At 33.6% G+C, this 18481-nt stretch overlaps 1 long non-coding RNA gene across 12 annotated transcripts in view; it reads right to left on the reverse strand.

Moving 5' to 3' along the window:
* The window catches only part of LOC118188830 (uncharacterized), a 125150-nt gene extending 110122 nt beyond the window's left edge, over positions 1–15028 (reverse strand). For 2 of the 12 annotated variants that reach the window (XR_015038947.1, XR_015038948.1), the window contains exon 1: positions 6205–6345. This is a non-coding gene — a long non-coding RNA (uncharacterized LOC118188830). Of the gene's footprint in view, positions 1–1352; positions 1475–6204; positions 6354–14880 lie in introns of those variants that run through there. The other 10 variants (XR_015038945.1, XR_015038943.1, XR_015038944.1 and 7 more) reach the window with 9 other exon arrangements.
* Positions 15029–18481: the final 3453 nt, after the last annotated feature.

Here is an 18481-nt window from a genome sequence, read left to right on the forward strand (position 1 = left end):
AAGAGGCTAGAACTATATAGTACTCAAATATTTGTATATATACAAATATTTGAGTACTATACAGATATAGAATATCGATGGCTATTTTTTTTTCTGTCAAAATCATTTATACGAAAAGGGATATTTTCTTTCAATTCAATGCCTAGTGACACGTACTGTGAATTTTTAGCAATATACTTACCAAAGTCATATTCAATTAAAGTAAACTACCATCCTAAGTAAAAATTCGTTCAAAATATCACTGTCATCTATAATCTTATTAATCTTTAACCTTAAACTATATTACCTTGAACTATAGTTTAGAAAGTTTTTTTTTTTTTTTCATTTTGTTTGATTAGCAAAAGAGAAGTCGAAACTACGAAGCCACAAAGATTATTGTTCAGGTTTCTTATCCCGGTTGTAATAATTATTGGCAGTTTTTCTCATGCATAACTCAAATGAGAAAATCATTTCCCCTTAGAAAGTCATTTATGAATGCGTGAGAGCGATTGATAAGATAACTTGACGAGAAAACCATTGAATGTACTTTAGAATTATCGGCTAACAGCAAATAAATAAACAAAAATAAACTAACGTCCTTTAAGTTAACCTAGTTAGCACAACGCATAAGTCTGTCAGTACATACTATATAGGGACGAGAATTCAGACGTCTTAGACAGAGATGTAGCTTAGCCGAAATGAACAAACCTGAATTCATGAATGCCAGATTGGACTTTTTAATCTATATCTCAAATTCTAATTGTTAATATTTTCTTTAGTTCTCTTTGAAATAGGAACAGGAAATCCCATTGAATTCATTGCTATATTCATTTGAAATCCCTTTCAGAACTTTTAGTATTATATAATAAAGTGTTTTAAGAACAAAAAGTTGAAAGAAATTGTCAAAATTTACGTATTTTGTTTAGTTTACTTTCAAATGAATGCAAATTTTTATCGCCATTTTTATGCCTAAAATTTGCAGTAGTTTACTTCTTCACGTTAAGGGGCAGTTAAGCGCATTAAATAACGGGAATAGAAGTTTATAGATTACCTTCTGTAAGGAACTTAGTATAACTAAGACAGTTGATTAAGGCTAAATATATATACAAGAATAGTGCGCAACGCATTGCAGAATATCAGGCCTAGTACTAAACATCGAATCTTCATCTCTAGGCCTACTAAATAAAAAATTCGAATGTATCTGCAACTGACAATTCTTTTAATTTTTAGTAAAGTTAACAAATGCAACTTAGGCTAGATGAAGAAAATTTCATCCAAAAGGGGGGGGACGGAATAGACACCTTTTTTTTTATGCAAGCATTTGTCGTTAGAAGTTTTGAGCTAAAAGGTAAGATAGAATATCTTTGACGTACCAATTCCAGTGATGCAAATAGCCGAGCGTGTAACAAAACTAATTCGTGTCAGAGTCTGATACTGAAGATCGAATAGGCTCTTGCAGGTTGCTTTATAAGACGTTGTCTCTATGTCTACTGCTGACACATACCAGTTTCTCTCAGCTCTAAACGTAAGCATCTCTCCTAAAGCAGACGTAGCGAGGGTACTGTTGTTGCAGCTGAATACTGTAGTTCCCTTCTTGATTTCAGTTCTCAACAAAATTGCTAGGTTGTACAGGGTTTGTTACAGGGGTCTTTTAATGTAATTTAAATGCAAATCTTGCCCCCTTGATCTTGTCTACCATGAAGACGTTTCAAAGCATATTTTGCCAAACCATCTATCTAATGTTGAATTTAGTTCAAGAAAATTACAGTCTTCTTCAGTTGTTTACTTATAAGCAGTCCCTCATCATCACCCACACGGCAAAAGATTTCTAGGGGGCACGAAATACTTTTACAATTCTAATAAGCTTCCTTTTTTAACCCCTTTCCCCCAGAAAGACAAAGTGAGAAACAGAAGCCCTAAAAAGGGGTTGTGTCCAAGACCTCGCATTTTAAATGGGCGATTTTTTACTAAGAAATTGTCCACGTCTGGTAAAAACAGTAGAGCACTGAATGCTTACTATGTGCCAAGAGTGGGTGGCATTCGATCACTGTCTGAAATCAGACTTAAATTCCAAGTTATGGGTTATTTCAGTTTTCAACTAGTACCCACAGTTACGTTTGGATTAAAAAAACTGCAGATTTCATTTAGGTAGTACTGGTATGCACAGTATCACTTCATCTCTAAAATAATTATCTAAACTGCGTTTGATAAGCATTATTAGCTAAGTAAATTAGGCTTCTTTGACCTTCAACTTAATGAATTCAGGATTCTTCTTCAAAAGGTAAACACTTAACTAACATGAAACCTTACGCACAAGGACACGAGTTGAAACATTCTTAATAAACAGCAACAATAAAAGACTGTTAAATACCTTGCATCACTTTTAATAACTTCCTTTCATTATATGTTATAGCAAAAGTTATTGATCATAAACACTTCTCCGGGACTTGTTTTCCTCCATTTGTTTTGTATTGCTAGCTTAAACGGAAAACAAATTATTCTTGTTTTTAAAATAACAATGAGCGGTAAAAAATTACAAAATTTAACTTTTTTTTCATTTCCTACATTAACTATTCTAAATATGCGCTAAGTTAAACCTTTTTGTTATCAAGAGATTTTTAGACCTAGATTTGAATACTGTATTGCAAAAACAAATTACTACCTTTTCTTGAATATTTCATGGATCAATGGATCTGGTGTATTTAATTATGGCAAAGCACACGGGGGCTATCTGCCTAAGGGGAGGGATGCCTTTCGTGGAGGACTTTCTAAGGGAAACTGGCTCGTATACACGTTACACATGGGGAAAACCACGAAAACGCCCATGCAGCCAGCCCGTTCGCGGGATTCGAACCTCCATGGATCAATGGAATAGTTACAATAATTTACAAAAATATGTAAGCTACTGACAGACATTTTTTCTTACTTTCTGCGCTACAGTGAAAGTTGTTTTACCCCTATAAGTACAGTTAAAAGATTTTTTACGGATTTTTACGAAGGAAACATTTTTAGGTACTTACGTATTATCGCAACCAGGTTGGCGCGATTTGTAAGTTTGAGTAAAAAAGTATGAATAGAAAGAAAATGTACATTTATTAATTACAGATAATTTTAATACAGTTTTTTATATTATTTTGTTTTAAAATATAAAATAGCAATTAAACCCTTCCGGTTTCGAATTTGAATAAGTTGCAGAATTATTTTTTCGGCGGAAATCTTTTGGCTATTGCTTTTAGCACTGATTGAAAACCGTCTTCGCCATTAACAGCTTGAGCTTGGCGCCATATAAATTCGATAAGGTATGAGTCAACAGTTTTGTCAGCAATTCCCATCTCTTCTGCACAAAATTTAATTGAGGTTAACTCTTTACACCAACAATAAATGAAGCGCACCGCTGTCACAAATGAAATTCGGCTACCTTCAAACCAATTTCCGGTTCTCACGCCCAAATGTTGATTGCACTCTTCGACGTTACATTTCCAGAAGATTTGCTTTCCAAAATACAGTTTCATTTTATGAGAATTTTTACAGGTACGTTCGTTCGGTATAATTCCATATCCCTGCAACAATTCAACAGCATCTTTTTCACTCGCAGGCAGATCCCAAATACACATAGTTAAAGTATTTCAGGGCATTCAATCTAACCAGTAAGAAAAATAATTTCTTTACGAAAAATTACGTATAACACGTAGGGTTGCCGTAAGTAGGGTCGCCAAATTTGGCGATTTATGCGAATTTTGGCCTGGTTGCGTTAATACGTAAGTACCCATTTTTACTATCATTTGTATAGAAAGATGTGATATTTTTGCCGTTAAAATACTGTTACATTAGCAAAATTTAGAATGAAAATTTCTTTACCGTTAATGGAAGGAAAGAATAAAATAACTTCCGCATTTCATTTGCAAAGATATTTGAAATAATTGCTGATCCAGATAATCTCAGTTATTATGTGGTAGCACCAGGCGTGAGTAAATGCTGCTGTTTTTCTAAAATCAGAATTAATATCCATATTTCGCTTTCAGGCGGCACACTTACTGGGAAACAGCTCTCAACAGCAGTCGAGCGGTAAAGTCGCTGAACACTGTAGTTAGGTTCAAGGTTAGAAACCCGCAAACGGAGCTGGCTGCATAGGCGTTTTCGTGGTTTTGCTCATGTGTAACGTGTATACGAGCCAGTTTCCCTTAGAAAGTCTTCCACGGAGGCATCCTTTCCCTTAGGCACATAGCCCTTGAGGCTTAATCAAATAAACCAACGAACCAAATACTGGAAAACATCAATAAAAAAGAGCTGTTATTTAGATTTATAATTTTTAACGCTGTTTTCAGCACTTATTGATTAGCAAGTGAATATAATATGCAGCCATGGTTTGGGATGTTGTTAAAGTGGAATGAGAAAACAAGACCACAGGGGGGGGGGGCAGGGGGGCTAAGCCCCTAGCTCATGACTTCCCTGTCTATCGGCCTTACTTTTGCAAATAACAAAATATAATATTTTCCCGTACCTGGTGGGCGAAAAAAATCTGTTCTTATTGCTGAAACCGTGAATTTTTCGTGATGTTTCTCAAGTTAATAATTTAATTACCTCATAGAAATTCATATAACTGCTAACAAGCAAAAACGATTTACAAAACGTACAATTAAATGCTTCAATAGACTATTAAAGCTTTGAGAATCAAAATTTTCGGAAGAGAAAATCATTAAATACAGAACTTACGAAATGGCTTCGGAAACTGACTATTTTATTTCGCAAATCTCGTGCTTCTCACAGGTCACATTCAATGAAATTTCAACAACTATTCTAAATCATTAGAAAAAATATTCTGGGAAGACCTTTAACTCTTTCCCCCCCCCAAAAAATAATTGCTAAACAATTACTCATACATAGAAACTGAAAATATGCACACAAAATAGTCGTAATAAACTATAACATAGTTCAAATACGCACGAAGCATACAATTCTTTTTCAAAATTGGAATTTAGTATTTACGAAAATTTCTCTTACTGAAACTTATTCTTAAAACTTTACTTAATTTTTCTTATTTTTTCCTTTGTTTATTTTTATCTGTAAGCAGAGACGAGAAATAAAAAAAATTCACACATAAAATTAATGGCGTAGAATAAAATAGCTGAAAGTGATGAATGAAGGACACAAGAAGAAAATTTAACTAGCACAATTGAAATAAATTTGCACAGAAGCATGTTTTTATACATTCACTATAATTTTGAGAACGTTTACAAGAACTTTTTTTTATAGTACCTGTAATTTTTCTGGTTTCATGTAGTTACACCCGCTAGCTTGTGGGCTACTAATAATACCAAGAGTACAATAAAGGGGTAAAATATTTGCTTAAAATTACTGAGTAACAGTTTATCATTACCTTTTGCTCAACTGAAAAAATGTCTTATTAATTATTGTCAGCTTTTCCTTAATGTAGAGGCTAGGATGATTTAGCCTAGGATAAAGAGCCTTTATTTAAAGTAATTAAGTGCTCCCCTCTGTATTAAGCCAAGGTTTGATTTACAATTTATGGACATTTTTAAATGTCGAATATACGAGTTGTATGCGAAAAACTTGCATCTGGAAATGATACCTTGCGTCAAGCAATTTTAAATGCGTGGACAAAAAACAGAATTGAAGTTATAATAAAGTTGCTTAAAAAGTGTAGAACTTCTCATGCACTGGACGGCCCAGAAGATGACGTGTTATGGGCGATGACGGCGAGAAGGGCATGACCATAAATTGAATCATTGACAACATTCGTATGACTTAATCGCAAATAGTGAGAAAGAGACGTCAGAAGAAGGTATCAGCGTCAAAAGAAGGTGAATAAATATGATAAAATCTCGAATAAAGTTAATTTTTAATTTGTTCTCTAAAGAAGTTTTTTTTATTTGTTTGATTTCTAAAATAAAAAGTATTTTATATTTGTTTTGCAATATAAAGTTAATATTCCGTTTGTTTTACAGAATAAAATTTATTTACGACAACATACCATTTTTTAAATATAATATTTTGCCTTTTTCCGAAACTACATTCATAATAATAACAAGTATCTGCATAATCTCGGAATCTATAATCTAAAATCGTAGAAAATAAATAAATAAATAAAACGTATCAAGTTTTTGGGTCGCACGTGTAAATCGCTGCTTGATTTTAAGAACGATTTTGCAGGTTTATAGATCGATTTAAAGGGATATATAGTTTATAAAACTGAAAATAACTCACATGCACCTTGGAGGTGAAGAAAGCCCGTGCTGTCGGCATCGCACTTCTCCTCTAAAAAGGCGCCGCGGTCTCTCGCGAAGTGCGCCGCGTGCATTTCGCCCGCGGCGCCGATCAAAGTGCACGTGCAGTGAATGTATAAATGCTCCAGAAAAAATAGCGATGTATTCATAGGCCGGCATTTATTTCTAACCCCAACAGGGAGGGCAAATTAATTCTCACACTGTCTCGAGGAGGACTCCTTAAGGAGGTACGCGACGTGAATTCGCTATAAGCGACAGATGGCAAGATCGTGCGTAGCAGTAATTTCAGCCCGGCAGATACTAAACATATGGCCGGTGGGCTAATCGCGAATATTAATACACACCGGGAGAGCTATTAGTTAATTGTCTTTGAGTTCACGTCACTCTCATTCTAGGGGTCATGAAACGAAGCTACTGCCGGAATACCTTATCTAAATGCCCTACTCTAACAAACGTTTACTCTGACACTTCTACTGTTTATTTCCGAGTTTAGATCCATCGCACGAGCAGCACGATATTCATATTTCAAAGCAACGACTGATGATGGTATAGAAATTAAACGAAGTTTATCTAAATTTTAGTGAGAAAGAAACATAAAGGGAAAAGAAAGCTCGCGTTTTCAACTTCGTTAATTATCTTTCTTCCTAGACTGGAAGAAAGAAAATAAAACAATTAATTCCCAAGCATTAATGAAAATAATGGCAATGGCTCAATTGCTTAATAAAATCAGTAGATCATTTAAAACTTGTCTTCTCCGTAAAATGATTTTGGGGTCAAATAATTATGGCAAAGCAAGCGAAGGTTATCTGCCGAAGGAGGGAAAATTTCGTGGAGGATTTCAAATGAAAAATATAAGCCTCCTATTCATTATATGCATGGGGAAACAACGATATTTTTTGTTGTTGCTTTCACATGCAGCCCTTTATGTAAGATAATGAGAACTTGGGACGAAATACCAGTGTTCAGCAGTCTTATTCACACAGACTGTGGTGGGCCTCTGCTCCATAGTTATGCGGGTCAACCAGCGAACGAGCGGTAAGTCGCTGAACACTGGTGCTTCCAACATGGGATCAATTCTAGCCAAACGGGCTGGCTGCATGGGCATTTTCGCCATGTGTAACGTGTCAAAAACATTTCGAGAGAAGGACTATTATTGCATGTTCTGAATTCTGTACTTATAACTTCATGTGTTATGCAGTAAGACAGGCAATTAAGATATTTTCTCACTATACCATGCCCACGATTTACTATTACATAAAAAACTATATATAATCAAAAAATTATTCTGTTCTATTTAAATACCAAAATGTTCGTTTTCTTTTACAGTTTCATCAAAGTAACTAAATTTTTCTTAGAATCTTATCGTTTTTCCTTTCGAAAAATGTACCGAATGTTTTAAATGATTCGAAATCTTTTAACTTTAGCATTTAAGTTATACAAATTGACGCAAATTCTTACCTTAATTTAAAAAAAATAATAATAATAAAAAATAAAAATTAGCCGTGTTTTACGTTTAAGGCATACACAAGTATAGAAAAAGCGTATCATACGTATATCTCTTGTTGTTAACTCTATTTATTTGTTTCATTTTTTCAACAGCTTGATCATCAGTTTGCAAATTCAAAACAGTTTTTGCGGAAATGAAGTGCCCTGATTCCCGAAATGTAGGCAAGTGACCCACGCCCAATGCGTTGCGAGATAATTTTCTTTTGATGGATCACTTTGAAGTACCGTTTTTCTCATTTTATAATTATATACTTTTCCATGTAATTGTGAAACAATTTAAAATTATAAATTAATTCTTAGCATTTATTAATGTTTATTTATCATTTGTCTCGCTTCTTTACTGCATTTCTTTCCCCTTCAGGAAATCTCCATTTTTCTCTCTTCTTCATCCTCTCCCAAGAATAACTATATGCATGTGTGTCCTAAATTTGGGTCATAATAAGTCCCAATTACACGCATATAGATTTCGTGCTCCTCTGGTTGAATATGGTAGTAACCACTGTCATATGGTAGTAACTGTCATTTGCCTCGAGTTCCGGTCTTTGATAAGGCGTGAGTGTTTGTGACATCCCTCTCCCATTTGCAGGTGCACTAGCTGTCTGCCCGTTAGACTCCATTCAGACCGGTGGTATAAATGTCATAGAGGCATAAAAGACGTTCACACCTGCGACACAGGGTCTAAGCCTTAGCCAATTAGAGAAGCTAAATTTGCGCATGCGTGGATGTGTCTACAGCTTTCCCTCTCAATAGGTTTCGCGCGTTCACTCTGATTGGTCGACTCTTATACCAAATCGGCATACAGTTGAAAGCTTCGACCTTTATGCCAAAACTCCTTAAACCAATTTTTGTGACTTATCAAGGTCTGGTTACCTAGCAATGAAGCTCGGCTTAAACCAGTTATGCCATTTATACCACCATCTGAACGGAGCCTTATAGAGCATCATAGGCAGTCCTCTCGGTCATCGGCAGTTGTGGCTATGCCATAGCGAGTACCTATTCTTCAAGCATCCGACAGTCTGGAAGGTCATTATGTACTTCGAAAATATAGACGTAAGATGAGATTGGTTTTTCGAAAGAGATGAAATGCATAGGCTTTTATTAAGAAATAAAACTAGTTTTGCTTAGTTTCACATTCCTTTTCATACCATTCTTTATTCCATTAAACAGTCACCACTAAGCTTAATTCTTAACAAATAATACATTAAATTCACTCTATGCCTCACAAACGGGAAAGTGGTTAGCGAAGCTGACTGCCATACCGAAGGACCCTTGTTTGAATCCCAAGAAGGCATGGATGTTTGTAAATGTATAGTGTCTGGGCGGAAGGGGGGCACTCAGAATATGTGGCGAGCCGAAAGTCCTCTCGAGGGGTTGGTGTTAGGAGAAGAGAGGTTGAAAACCCTCGGAGCTGTCCCCTGCTCATTCTTTAAAACTGGAGCAGAACTGAGCAAAATCGCACTGTCACCTGCATGGTGCTCAAGACTTCATGGTTGCATGATGACACACGCAATCTAATACTCCTTACCAAGACAATGATAATTTGTGGGCTTGTTCTGATTCAGACAAGTTAGATTAGTAGTAATAAAAACAAATTAATCCACTCTATAAACGCGTTTTCGTATGACGTGATTAAAAACGAGTCTCGTTAAATAGCTAAAAAATTTATTTTTTCTACAACATTGAATTCTTATAAAGTAGTTTATGTTTCCCATGCTGTAAAATATATTGGGTATTTTCTTTTTGTATTCCATTTTAATCAAAAATTAAAATATTTAAAGCTAAACATTCGTGCTTGTTACACTTAACATATAGCATATTTTCTTTCTATGAAACAATCATGAAAAGGATTTTCTTTTTCAAAATTAAAAGCGCTGTCATAAAAAACAGTTACAAAAATTCATTATATACATATTTGGCTTACGTTTAATGAATAATAAATAGGGTCTTGCCTGCGACTCAATTTTACGTGTGGATTTTACAACTCATTGAAATGAATATTTCATTAACTCTGTGCGATTTATGGTAATTAGCAATATGATCAAGGAGAAATTTAGGGCTATTTAGGAAACTATTAACCATGCATTAGAAGTGCTAGAAGTAATGAAAGCAATGCTAAATGCTAAAGGAAAGAAAAATGTTAAAATACATAATTGCTTTGCATTTTAAATACGAACGATTCGTACAGTTTGCAGTTTAGTACATAAAGCATGAATTTTTTTTTTTTTTTTAATTTTTTTTTTTTTTTTTTTTTTTTTTTTTTTTTTTTTTTTTTAGTTTTGCTATACCTTAACGTTTTTTAAAGGGGAAAGAATCTATTTGAATTTTTCTTATTAATTATCTAGTAAAACTCTCCCTGAAACGAACCCTCCTGACACAAATCATATTTATAACATGTTTTGCCGTAATTATTTAGCTGCTTATAACAATTTACTAATTAGTAATTAGCGGATATAAAAAACAAGAGTATAATATAATTCAATCATATTCAAAATGACTATACATAAAGATAGTGACTATATACGAAATTGTACAACATATTATGTATTTCTAATTAGTAATATTAATCATTCATTTAAACTTTCATTTCCTTTATATTTAGTAACCAATTTAATGAGTAAAAGCATAGTAAATTTATTAAAATTTAATAATCACTATTTTCGATTAAATCTACTTAATTTTTATCACATGCAATGTAATTCTCATTAACTTCTCGTTAGTATCTGGCTGAAAAAGCAAGCCAGAGAAATAAAAATCGGAATGCTGAATTTCAACTGCTGAATAAATGCACTTAACCTTCTGCGTTTCGATTTTTGCCTGTTTCACGTGTTCTTTTCACAAAACATGTTATTTACTGCTCAGTAGCACGTCACAGTAATTCATTACCAGAAGTATTATAATATGCCCCAGAAAATTAATGCGGTCTTCTAAGCATTTCATTAGGATATCATAATATTTTCCAAAAATATAACTATTGTTAATACGCTACTACTTTCTTTGGATACGCATAAAAGTACTTTCACGTTCGTTAAAGTTCTTTTTCTTTCCCCAAAGTTAATTTCATTTATTTATTTTATTGTAGCTTTTAGGTACCTCATTTTCATCAAATATTTAAACGAAACGTGCTTTCTATTTAGAGCATAGAATAGAATTAACGTATCTTTTACAAACTAAATCCCTCGTTGATGAATCAAGTTGAGCCCTTTTCTTTCTTTCTTTCTTTTTTTTTTTTTTTTTTTTTTTTTTTTTTTAGGTATTTGATCTTATTTGAAATTATGATTTACAAATCGATACCGATTAAATACCGATTATATTTAAATTTTCTTCGCTAGCTTTTAAAGAAAAAAGGCATTCCAGCTGGACGCTGCTGGGACGTAACAAGCAGTCCATTATAGTCTCGAGATTGAATTTGAGAAAGGCACAGTTTGCTCAGTTCTACCTTGCTCAAATTCGACCCCTAGCAAGATAACGCCTCTCCGAGCAAGGTCCAGTTTCTTTTCAAGCAATTATTAGCTTCAGAGTTCTTCTCCACAACGTAAATGTATTTCTCTAATTATTTTTTTACATAGCTTTCCTTTTACAAATATTTAAAAGAAAAGACAGAATCAGAGAATTAGGTAAATGTATTTCTCTGATTTGTTTCTTACATAGCTTTCCTTTTACAAATATTTAAAAGGAAAGATGCGTAAAAAACAAATTCATCGACTTAAGTTTAGGGTAATTTCACAACGAGCAATAATCCACGTTTGCGATCATTGATACAGAGAAGATTCAGCTCCACTGAAGCGGAAGAATGCATTTTTAAGGGGAAAACTGGTCATCCAAGCTGCGTGAGGAAGATGTGCAAAAAGGATCGTACAGATTTGGAGAGTCTGAGATCATATTGAACCGCAGCCAGTCTAGGTCTGAATGATCTTTCACACTTACACTGATGAAATACACTGATGAAAATACACAACTTACACTGATTGAATTACTGATGAAATCACAACAGCCATGCAAATGATTAGCAAAGGCATGTTGTAAAAGGTGAGAGATGCAAAGGATTACACAGTAGGTGACTGTTACATCACGACTTCATATCGTGCAATTTTAAAGTTAATAAGACTTCAATTTAATTTTAGAGTAGCGTTTGTTATAACTGCTTATCACAATATTTAACAGTATACAAAGCAATTAAAGGCTATCACTTAATAATAATGATTTCACTTAATCATAATGATTTTAAAAATTTACTAATAACTTAAACTAATCAACATTTTATGAAATCTTTTCATGGAACTTTCCATATTCAGTAACACTAAAATAATTACGTGAAAGAGAGCTAACAAACAAATATCTAAATTTAAGTGACATATGCTGCGTTGTGCTTACTTTAAATTTGCGTGCAACAGCACTAAAAAATAAATATTTTAAATTTAAGCAATGTGTGTTATGTTGTGCATACTTAATTTTGCTTTTTTTTTTTTTTTTTTTCAAATTCAGTTTTTCTTTAATGTATTTAATAGGTATTTGCATTTAATTAACGTTAATTAGCTGAATTTTTAGTTTATGAAAATTGATTTTATGGGCTATTAAAAACTGAAAAATATCACATATACGAAAATGTTTTATTTTTATTTACTTGTATATTTATTTACTTTATTTTCGCATTGACATCCACTTAAGCAAAAGCTTCCTAATTTCATTAGTTTTATTACCGTGGATTTCAATTACAAAAAAGGTCCCTATTATTTTATGAAAATAATATCATTAAAATTTATATAATCGTGAAAACTTATCAGACCTCTTTCTTCAATCTTATAGCAGTATATTCTTAAATGACTGCAAAGGACCTGATTTACTGGACAACATTAGCTGCGTTACCTGTATGTTACACTATAGGTTGAAGTTCACTTACAAGAGGACTCATGGACAAGATCGCCGAAACCGAGTTCTTTCCTTGTTCAAGTATTAGAGCATGGGCTATCTATATGATGTTTTCGTTGTCCTCTCCGTTTATAGTTCAAATACTAACCAGTTTTCCTTAGAAAGTCCTCCTCAAGAGTAGCCTTCATTTTAGACAGGCAACTCTCGCATGTTTTAATCAATTGGCCAACTAATAATCAAATTGTTAGCTTTTTTATTTTGAGCAGAAGAAAAAAAACTGCACCATTTTTACTGTGGCATTACTTAAAAAAATCGTTTTAATTGGGTATTCTTTATTAATTGGGTATTCTTCCTGCTTACCTTCCTTTATTCGCATTGCTCAAAGGTGAAAGTTTTCTTCTTGTTAGAGATAATAATTCCAGATATATAATGTTTAATGATGAAATATTGTAATTGTCCTTCATCTCATTCAAAGTAGAATATTCATATGTGATAAAGTTGTTTCAGTTTTACAAAGTATTCATTTACATTTCTCTAAGTTCTCAACGACTATATGAAAAAGATAACAAGCAGCCAGTCAGCTCTCGAATCATCTCAATCAGCATTCATGCCTTTTCATGATGAGAAAAATGATTTCTTTGTCAAAGTAAGGTAATTCTATTCAGAAACTGCGCAATTTCTATCACTTCATTCTTTGGACCATTACAGTTACTGCGTCGTAGAAAGGAAAAACCTGGAGAGAACTGAACAACTTATACTTTCATTATGTGAATATTTCATTGAAGTTAATTTGAAAGTAAATTTTACCATATATTATCCTTTTAAGAAATTTAGCCTGGTTGCAAATATTTCTGTTTCTTTCCTTTATAATACGGTAATACTTAGATAAAACACAATTAAAATCAAATCAATACTTTCATGAAAAATAAACTAGCGTCAGCTGCTTGAAAGTTTAAATGCCCTTGAACAGCAGTTGAATAGGCAATTACCTTAACCAGTAGTACGCCACACTAAACATATTTTTCTCTTGATTTAAGGCACTAAAACTTAAATAGAAATTCATATTTTTTCAGTATTCACCGCTCCATATATGTCTACATAACTGGGAATTATATACAATAAATACGTAATGGTTTTCACCTTCAGTTTTTTAATACATTTATGCGATCATACGGCAAAAACACAAGAGAAAAAATCTCGTAAATGTTTTAAATCCCTCTAATTTTTATAGCCATTTTTTTTTTTTCTTTTTCTTTGTATGTTTAGGTGAATCTACGTTTATACTTTCAAATTTATTTGTTTGAAAAAGTTTGAAACAGCTGAACATCCAAGAAATCATTTCAGCAGGAAATCCTACTAAGCAGAAACAACATCAAGTTCATAAACCAGTTCAAGATTTGTATGTTTAAGGAGAAATTCAAAGCTTGTGGCGGAAAAAAAATATCACAGTATATGTACAGAAACCTGACTATTTGCTATCTAATAATTTATATTGGTAAGACCAAACCCGACTTTTTGGTATGTAACTTATATTGGTACATTAAGCTTTCTGAGATATTGTTTTAATAGGACTGCTTAATTTATTTAATTAAAAAACCCTTTTAAGAATTTCAATGGGAAATTATACGTTTGGTTCCTTTCTGAGCATGTTATTAACTTACACGCTTTATTAGGTGAGAAAATATTTGTTTTTTAAACCCAGTTTAGGACATTAATGAAATAAAAATAGATTATATATATAAGACAATAAATTAAAAGACTATTAATTTAATTAACTAGTGGGTAATTTTATTAAATGGGCCATTTAGAAGTATGCCTTGTTATTAACAACACTCATTAATCTCAAGCAAAGATACATTTTCACAAGCATACACACAATATTCAAGATAAAAAGCTATATTTTTACACTAGAAATACATTGCATTGTGGAGTGCTCGGGAACGTATGGTGACATATTTATTTTAAATGCATGTAAAAGTCCTTAAGTGTAAATGATTTTCTTATCAATTAAAATTTCAAGCCTTTTCTAAAAGATGACTATAAATTTAAGATAAATGATACTTAAGTTAATTCACTAAGATTTAGAATACTCAGTTTTTCATGCATCATATCTGTTCTGGCGAGCCAATGGGCAACAGTGTGTCGAATGATCATGCGCATGAGATAGAAGTCAATCCAATAATATCATTTCAAATGCGCTTCCGGAATTCGGATCTAAATGTCAGAATCGTGGGAATTTTGAAATTCTTCACAAACTAGCTTAAAGAAAAATTATTCAACTCACTTTAATTACCTCGAGGGGTCTACCAAGTCACTGGTCGGCGCTTCCGCTTGTGTATCCGCTGCTGACCCTTGCAAGGAAATGGAACCATTATGTCTTAAACGTCTCAAAGTGCGTGTTAGGTTCAAACATGGATGCCGTGATCAGCTAGACCGCCGCCCCACAAAAATGGAGGTTCCTACACACTTTTAACATAGTCTCACGAGTCACACGGACACAGTTTTTCGTGCTTCACGCAAGTCACGCACGCATAAACGATACGAAAGTTACGTGAGCGATTTACTTGCGAAGTATACATATTTGTTGCTGCCAAAGCGTTTAGACAAGTGTGACACTTAGAGTGATGTTTTGTTCATTTGGTGACATAAGATCCCATGTCGGACCACACGCAAAACAAAGACGTTACATTAAAATTCAGCTTGCGTCGACATTTATGTAATGCTATACTTAATATCATCAGAGACTTGGGATACGGCCTTACCCTTAACTCGAAATTACAAGAAACTTGCTATTTGGCCACATGGCCTTTGTACGAAATATGTAGGCCATGACAAGATTCTGCATGTTTTCAGCTCAAATAGATACCGAAGCTAGTGAATATTTTCAGAAATACATGGTGTCCCTGGGGATTTATAAGTTACATAACATCTCACATTTTTCAAACTTTTTGTTCATTTCTCAAATTAATATTAGTGCATAAAAATTTCAAATGAAAAATTTCGCAAATGACTAAAAAATTTTAATCTTGGAATTTTACCTTAATGTCAATAAATCTATCATTCTCATCACATACAGAATGTAAATAACTCAGAAAGCAACTACTAGATTTCGTAATTTGTTGGTTTTGTTGGTTGAACCAAAGCATTACGGCTCAGAAAGTTATTTTTCGCTCTGTGGAAGATGACTTTTGTAAATGAACTGCCAACCCATGCGAGGCAGTAGTAAACAAAAAACATTGGAGCATTGATTCTTAGGATGATGTGATGAGGATGTTTGGGATGTCCTTATATCGCATGCAGAAATGATTTGCACATGCAACTGTGTAAAACGCAATTAGTATAGAAGATGTAAGCTGATGACGATTGATCATCGAAAGCGTTTTTCTTGCACTCCAAACGTTAACAACTTTTAATGAGAATATTCTCTTGATCTGACGCCTTCCAGTTACCTCTCCTCCAATGGCTGATTGGTTAATACCGCTGAATACTGAGAGTTTGACTTGAGTTTGATTCCAAGTAGACTGGTTGGCTGTATGGTTGATTTTCGTGGTTCTGTTCCGAATGCAACTTATATACGAGCCAGTTTCCATCAGGAATTCCTCCATGGAGGCATCACTACCATTAAGCAAATAGCCCTTGCATACTTAGCAATATCAGAATAACCTAATTTAACCTAACCTTAAAGTTATTTTCTTTGAGGACTTAAAGATCAATAATTTCAAGACAATATAACATCTTGTAGATAACACTCATTCAGTAAACCGCGGCCTGTAGTCAGAGTTATCAAGCTCTTTCACGAAGAAGACTACCGAAAAGGTTCGTCTACGTGATTTCATTATTAAATAAGAATTTACTTCCAGGGCTTTGATTTTTTAAAAATATCAGTGAATAATAAAATAAAAATGCATAGCAATTGTAAGACTTTAAAATTATAGGTCACTTTCGAAACACCCTGTATAAAAAAGAAACGTTAGCTCTAAAGAAGTTACATTACTCATTAGTGGCTACAAAACTGAAAGATTAATCTATGCGCGTTTAGTGCCATGACAGATTTCATCTGTGTTAGTAGGTGCTGAAGAATGTGAACCTCACACATTCAGTTGACGACAAAGACTATGAAGGCGCAGGCCATGTACGTACTGGCCGATGGAAGCTATCCAAGTATTGTAGAGAGTCTCATTCCCAATGTTATTCCACATTGTATTGTTTGTAAACCGCATCAGTTGTGTCCAGAAAATTAGGTAATACCACATGTCCAGCTACTAAGTGATTTACAGCCTGGCTGCGTACCGACCGTTTAATGGGCATAAAGTGAAATCCATAGTGGTATCTTATACCAAAAGACACGAATGACATTTTATTTGGCATGTCCATACAGCTTTTGACTAAGATACCACCAGATGTGAACTTGCCGTTTATGATATGTCTACACACAGAAGCAGAATTCTTTTGAAAAGAAGATGCGATGGCAGTTTCTTGTTTATGTGCCATATTCCTGGCAACATCGAAATCGCAGGTGCTTAGAAAAAATTAACTTTTTAAAGATGCCTCATTATTGCAGCTGACGTCTCACCATTATGGAAAGGATTTGACTCTTATGGGAAAAAAAAGTCTCTTACCTATGTGGTAAGATATATAAGTACGATTACCGATAGTCAAGAATGCATGTCTATTTTTAGTTCGTATGCATATCGAGCAACCTGCAATCCCTCATGCTGATAGGTTAATCATTTTTCCAACTAATGAAATAAGATCGCTCCCTCGAGACTGAATATCAACGTTCACCTGTCTTGGTACTATCAGCAGTGTATTAAAATAAATTCAGGCTCATAATTTAAAAAAATTAGGAATCTCTGTTTGGATGAGTACAATATGAACGACAATGACAATAATTGCACATGAAGATTATTTCAGCTATGAGTCAACAAAAATGATAAACAAAATTTTTAGTTCGAGACGAACAGAAGTTCTTTTTTTATCAAACTTTTCTAGCGAAGCTCGTAGGTTTTTAATGTAGGAGAAGAAGCTTTTATCTAATGTAATTTTCTGAATTAATTTTATGCCTTTTAGATGTATGTGGAAGGAAATCTGAATAAAGATTCGAAATTGTATACAGATATTTCATTACTGAGCCTAATTCTTAGCTTCTATTGGAAAATTCTCCACAAAGGCAACTCATTTCTCTTTTCGACGCAAAAATCCTGAAGTCGTTTACCTATCATTTAAAATAAAATAAGATAAAGTTACTTAAGGTCTCTAGAATATCTGCTCTCTGTTTTTCATGAAGATCTTACCTTTACGTCTCCAAGCTTTAAAATTTGCCAAGAATTTCCTAATATGTTAATGGACATTTTGATTTTAAAATGTCAAAGAAGTCTAAAATTGGAAAAAAATTCTTGCAAAAAATTATTTTTAACTTACAACGGACTATTTTTTTTTCCATACCAAAAGTAGTTAACTAGCAGTGAATTTGTTATAATACTGCTTTTGTTATTAAAAGTATCGAGTTATGTTCTTGCTGCTGTGATGTTTAAAATGTTTTAGGATGGTCCTATGTTCAAGTCAATGTAAAAATTCTCGTATTCAATGCTAAAATCCCGAAACAGTCTTCCACTCAGATGTAAATGCTGTACTGCGGGAGCTCTTTTCACCACCACATCAAGATTCATGCAACGTAGCACATAAATCGTCTTAGTCCCGCTCTGTCAGTTCTTAATAGGTGTATCAGTAGCATTAGAAACATCAACATTTTGTACCGAAATCTAATCTCCTAACTGAGGACTAGTCATTTAGTGCAGCGTAACGGTTTTGGAACGTGATCCGAATTTAGTATTTTTTAAGCGGCGAAACAGTTCTTTGTTTTGTCTTGGAAAGAGGACTTAGTG

The sequence above is a fragment of the Stegodyphus dumicola genome, chromosome X2, assembly GCF_044657685.1.
Source record: "Stegodyphus dumicola isolate Sdum_Otavi_A_Nest chromosome X2, ASM4465768v1".
NCBI lineage: Eukaryota > Metazoa > Arthropoda > Arachnida > Araneae > Eresidae > Stegodyphus > Stegodyphus dumicola.